Source organism: Oncorhynchus kisutch, linkage group LG30, assembly GCF_002021735.2.
Source record: "Oncorhynchus kisutch isolate 150728-3 linkage group LG30, Okis_V2, whole genome shotgun sequence".
Lineage (NCBI taxonomy): Eukaryota > Metazoa > Chordata > Actinopteri > Salmoniformes > Salmonidae > Oncorhynchus > Oncorhynchus kisutch.
This window is the reverse complement of record NC_034203.2, coordinates 32923877-32930117: the sequence shown is the minus strand read 5'-3', so window position 1 is coordinate 32930117 and position 6241 is coordinate 32923877. Positions and strand designations below refer to the sequence as shown.

Here is a 6241-nt window from a genome sequence, read left to right as displayed (position 1 = left end):
AAACAGCATCCCACCTTGGGTTTGCTGTCCGGTTCGTAGACGCATGGTGCCTCTCTCCCATCCTCAGAGGTGGAGCACAGGTCGCTGCTGCCAGTGTGTCCCCCAGTAAACCCGGGCTGGCTAGAGAAGGTGTGAGCTTCAAACCCTCCACGGTTCCATGGAGAGGCAGCAGTGGATTGTCGCTGATGTTCTTGCCCCTTTCCAGAGTCTCCTTCTCCCCATACGAGTCGGTGTCATCTCCAGTCTTGTCCCGTTTCCGCCGGCTGCAGGTGGTGGCGATGAGGATGATGGCTAACAGCAGGAGCGTGCAGCTCCCCGCGAGGACGATGATAATCACCACTGACAGGTCCCACTGTGCGTGCTCCCCCCCCTCGCCGCTGCCTGCCCAGTACACCGTCCTGTCATTCGGCGGGGCGTCCACGATGATGAGGAAATGAAGCGTGGCGGTGGCGGTGAGCGCAGGTCTCCCATTGTCACTCACCGTGACGGTCATGCACAGGGTCTCGTCCACGTCGTGGCTGAGCTCGCGGTTGAGGTAGACCTCCCCGGTGGCCTTGTTAACGGAGAACACGGAACCCTCTCCAGATGACAGTCTATAGGACAGCTCTGCGTTCACGCCCTCATCAGCATCTCGCGCCTCCACCCGGGTGATGACGTAGCCTGAGGGTGCGTCCCGGGGCAGCAGAATCTCAGAGGACCCATTATTTAGTGCGGGCTGGTTGATGACAGGTGCGTTGTCATTCTGGTCCACTATCCTGACATGAATGCTTGCGGTTCCGGTGAGGGGCGGGGACCCACCGTCGCTGGCTGTGATGCAGAGTTCGAGCTGTTTCATGACTTCATAGTTGAAGCTCCTGAGTGCGTAAATGGAGCCGCTCGCGGGTCCAGTGAGACAAACGTAGACACCGGGGAGCCCATGATGTAGGTGTCAGCGAGCTTGTAGATCACCTTCCCGTTGTGTCCCAAGTCCATGTCCCTGGCGGCCACCGTGGTGATGTAGGCCCCCGGGGTGTTATTCTCCACCACAGCCACTTCATACGCCGATTTACTGAACACAGGGGCATTGTCATTCTCGTCCATCAACCGGATGGTGTACTGGGTGATGGTTCTGAACGGTGGGGAGCCCAAGTCCTCTGCCACCACTGTTAGATTATACTCAGGGATCTTCTCCCGGTCCAACGGGCTTGTACTCACTATCATGAAGCTGTCCTCGTACGCCTGCTGCAGCCTGAAGTGGTCGTGGCCATAGAGCGTACAGTGCACCTGTCCGTTAGCTCCAGAGTCCATGTCAGAGGTGCTGACCAGCGCTACAAAACTCTCGCGCGATGCAGCCTCCGTGATATAGGCGATTCCCGCCGTGATGGACGTCATAGGAGTGATGGAGATCTCTGGAGCGTTGTCGTTAACGTCCTGGACCCGCACCACTATCTTACAGATGGCTGGGCTTGGGTTCAGACCCAGGTCAGCCGCCTGGACATTGAATTCGTACGTTTTCTTGCTCTCAAAGTCAATGGGGCTCTCGAGGGTGAGCCTTCCCGTTTTGCGGTCTACTCTGAAAAGTTGTCTTATCTCAGATGGCACCTGGTGACCAAAACCATACACCACCTCCCCATTCAGCCCCTCATCCGGGTCTTCTGCGTTCAGGTCCAGTAAGAGAAACCCTACTGGTGCATCCTCAGGGAGGTCCACTGTAAAACTGCTCCTGTCGAACAAGGGGCTGTTGTCATTGTAGTCTTTCACCTTGATGTTGATGCGCGTGGATCCCGTGCGGGACGGGTTGCCGCCGTCCATAGCAACCAGCTCGAGCGCATAGGAAGCCTGTGTCTCACGGTCCAGCTCTTTCATGAGCACGAGCTCCGCATATTTAACCCCGTCGGCTCTGCTGAGCACGTCTATGGTGAAGTGACTGTTAACGGAGATCTGGTAGCTCTGGATGTAATTCACCCCCACATCTTCATCCACAGCGAAGTCTAACGGGATCCGCGTGCCCACCGCTGTGTTTTCAGAGATCTCCAGACTCGACTCTTTCCGTGGAAACTCGGGGGAATTGTCGTTGATGTCCTTGACCTCTACCTCGACGTGGATGAGTTTGAACTGCTCTTTGGAAAAGCTTACCACATCAAAGGCGACGAGGCAGTGAAGGGTGTGTTTACAGATTCTCTCTCTGTCAATTCTCTCTCCGATAGTCAGCTGTCCGTCGCTCTCCCTCAAACGGATAAAAGACGAGTTGAACTGTTTCATCATCCTGAAATTTGTCTTGGAGCCGGAGGAGGGGCTGGATGAAATGTCCTTGGCCAAGTTTCCAATGACAGTTGCCGGGGCGTCTTCCTCAAATGTCTCGTACTTCACTGTCTTTCCCTGCGTGAGAGTGGTCAGGACAGCCAGTGGGATGCCCACCAGCACCCACCAGTTCCACCCTCTCATACCCATTCTGCCGATTTAACACAACTAAAACCCACTGAACTGGCTGCACTTAACTCAACTATTTATTAAAACAAAAGCACTTTTCAAGTTGAATTTCGCCCTCTCTCTCTGGGCACGCCAGTTTTCTTATTAGGATGCTGCGATAATAATCCCTTAGTTTTAGTACGCGCTCTTTCTCTTTCTCTCGCGCTCTCTGCTTTGCACTCTCGGAGGTTTGCTCTCCCAGCGCGAGAGGGCTGCAGTGGGATGATTTATATGGGCGGCGCATGCAAATGAGCTTCACTGTGACCAATCCACGCATTGAAAACGGAAAGGGCACTTCTAAAACACCCCTAAACCTGCTTAGAGATTCCTGGACTGTGTGGAGAAACTTGGCACAGATAGGTGGGCTAAACGTTCGGCTTGATTTAAAATGTTTAGTTTCCGTTGCTTGTTTATGTTGGTTGGTCTGTTAAATGAGTCTGCGCACAAATACACGTGGAGAACAGACAAGATGCGCAGTGCCCCTGAGCTAGAGGACAAAGCACCCGGGTAACAGACAGTAGCTAGCCTACAGTAGCCTAAAAAGAAAAACCTTCGTCATTATGGACATATGCTATAGAACCTCTTCTATTGCTCTCTCCTCTATGACAGCTCAAAACGTATTGGATCAGTGCGCTATCGATGCATCATCAGAATATTGATAGGTTTGGTTGGGAAGCTCTGAACAGAAACCTATCCATCCCTTCCCCCGAAACGAAATGGTATTACATAGGCCTGTCCAAACAACCCAAAGAGCCCCTAAAGCCTTTTCGAGGACACATTCGTGTGTCAGCAGCACCTCTCACCCAATAATCCTGATCCTGAAGAAAGGGTAGACTACCACAGTGTGGGCCTGTAAATCAAAACGTGCAATATACTATACTATATTACACGAACAAATTGCACCAAAAAAGGTTTCATAAATGTATGAGATATAGGAATATGAACCCAACAAGTGCACCAGTGTTCTGTGATGGTTGTCCAATGTGCATGGCTATGTTATTGTCATTCATAATTCTTTAACTCTATTCACCAAGAGCTGTGTAGATATTTTGATTATTTTCCCCATGTGTAATCCAATAACTGTTATCAGATCAGATTTGACTCAATAGTAACGGCTATATCCACTTTATCTACTTAAACATTGATTTTATTCTAATTGTGCCTCAGCTCAGATCCGCCCACGAGATGTCGTATGAGCGGGAGTGGGGATTTGTTAATGAAAGCCGGTGTACCAGGGCCCATTTGACATGCGTGTCAGCGCCTTGCGCGCCCCTCTCCACAGCCTCGTCTGCCAGAACAGAGCTGCGCAGGTGAAGAGACAAAACTCACTCACCCCCACAGTCACATACACACACACCCGTAACAAATAGGATTTGGCTGTAAACGCGGGGAGATTTATACGGATTTCAATAGTGAGATTATATCAAAGGCGTATGAAGCGCTCGTTAGCAGTGACAATATAATGGCATGGTAGGGCTTCCCTTTATGCAGAGCCGGGTGTATTGTGCCCGTGAGCCAGCCTGTACTGAACCAAACCCCCGCTGCTCTCACATAGCCCCCTAACTGCAGCATAATGTGCCAGAGCCACATGCAGCCTTTGTCCCCCCCACCTCGTCCTGCCCCAGACCGGCCACAACTCCTTTCATTAAACAGGAGATGGGGGAAGAATCGGACTGGACATGGGGGCACCTCCTATTCAAATAGGCCTACATTTAGAAAACGGCCTGGGACCCGTGACGGGTCTTTCTATCCATAAGAAACAGAAACACACACTCTAAGGCAACACTTTCCAGAGGGAACTAATATCAGTTGGCATCTTCTAAAGGCCCAGCTGCCGCAGAATGTCAAATATTCTGATACCTGTGAACTACTAGGTTACACCTGTGAGTGCTATCTGTTGGCTATATGGGCCCGCCAGGCGTACCAGAAAACAGCCTGTGAGAAAATACATTTGAGCAAAGTGTTTGTAACAGTCAACAATCAAATATAGCCTGCTATTGTGGAAACAAACACCTTAATCCAAACATTCTTTAATAAAAAGGTTTAACAGGCCTACCTCTTTAAAACCCGTCTAATGTAACTCAATACATTCTGTAGACTGATTCTAGCTGTAGGCCTATTGACTTTTCACTGAATGCTATTCTATTCTATACGGTGAGAATTGCTCTGTTTATTTTGTATTAGGCTGCCCTGGCCTGCATGTTGTAATACACAGCTCAGTGTTCTCACAGAGAGAGAGAGCAATCAAAGGCAAATTACACTGTGTAGAGTCTCACTTTGCCGATTATGTGTGAGAGAGATCTCTGTGTGTGTGTGTGTGTGTGTGTGTGTGTGTGTGTGTGTGTGTGTGTGTGTGTGTGTGTGTGTGTGTGTGTGTGTGTGTGTGTGTGTGTGTGTGTGTGTGTGTGTGTAAGAGAAAGAGAGAAAGGGAGAGGTTTATTCTTAAAACCTCTTTAGATTCTCTTTAAAATACTGGACAGGCTTTCGGCAAACCCAAAACTGCCTTTTGTGTGAGCGTGCTTTCACTACTCCAGCTCTGACACTCGCACACACACCTCATTCTCTCACGTGATTGGTGTGTCACTCTCACCCGTCTGCACGCGAGTTCAACAATAGCAGAATTAGTGCGAGCCTCGCAAATCCCTTCTATTGTTCACGAGACATATTAGCATTTTCTTAACAAATATTTTTTGCAGACCCGCACTCAATTTCAATTTGCAGACCCGCACTCTCCCTTTCCTTCCTACCTCCTCCCTCTCTCTCTCTTTCTCATTGTCCGATTTGCTCTGGTGATTGCCCGGCATTTGTGGTGAGGAGTTCGTCGCCTGATCCTCGTCTCCTGATCCTCGTCTCTTTTTGGGTTTAACTCATTGAGATGGAAATTAGGTGATTTAGGCTTCATTATCCGTCTTATGGGAAAGTAGGCAGAAGAGGAGAGGAGGGGGGAGAGGGTTAGGGATGGAGGGGTACATAGGGATGTCCAAGATAATGTACCCTCGAGCTGTTGAGGCAGGCAGGCGGTCGCCCCTCTCGCGCCCCTTCAACCTCCCGCTAACCTTTGCTTAACTCGCGTGCCATCACACGCACACATCCTAATTAGTTCCTAACGTGATTCACAAATAATTATCTCATTATCGCCTCTAACGGAGAGAGGAGAGACACAAAGGGGTCCATTTGGGATAATACCTACCGACCATTGCTAAATAAAGACAGTATAAATGTGTGAATGCCCCATCAGGCTCAACAGTTAGCCCTCGACATAACCATGTTAAAGAGAGGAGCACTTGAAAGAGTATTGAGTCGGGTCCTCTAATTGACAGTATTTAGGCTCCAGATGTCGTGTGAATAGAGAAATCAGGACACAGATTGAGAATAAAGAAATATAAATTAGACTGTTTCAGGCACCTCCTTGAAGGCTTTTAAACCGTTGGCTCATAAAATATTAATTATCCTCAATGCGTGGTTGGCTGAATAGTTTTACGTAGCGTATCACATCACATTTGACAGATATAGGCTATACCAGGCTATCCTTTAAGTAGGCTATGTTTATTTTTAAACAAATAATAGCATCGCATTATGTAGACTATTCGAATGAAACATTCATTATCAATTTTAACCACATCTATTTTTCCCATCATATGCTCCTCTCACCTCTCTCCTACTCTCTCCCAGTAGCCAGCCGAGAGGAGAGCTCATATACTCGAATTACTACCAGATTGGTAACATGGAAATAGCATGGGCAACACATGATCATTCTTTCTCTTTTCGGGGTTCTATTTGTGTTAGTTAACTT

General features: G+C 49.0%; 1 pseudogene; it reads right to left on the bottom strand.

The window, feature by feature from the left end:
- The window catches only part of LOC116358596 (protocadherin-8 pseudogene), a 4165-nt pseudogene extending 1505 nt beyond the window's left edge, over nt 1–2660 (bottom strand).
- Between the last annotated feature and the right edge of the window lie 3581 nt (nt 2661–6241).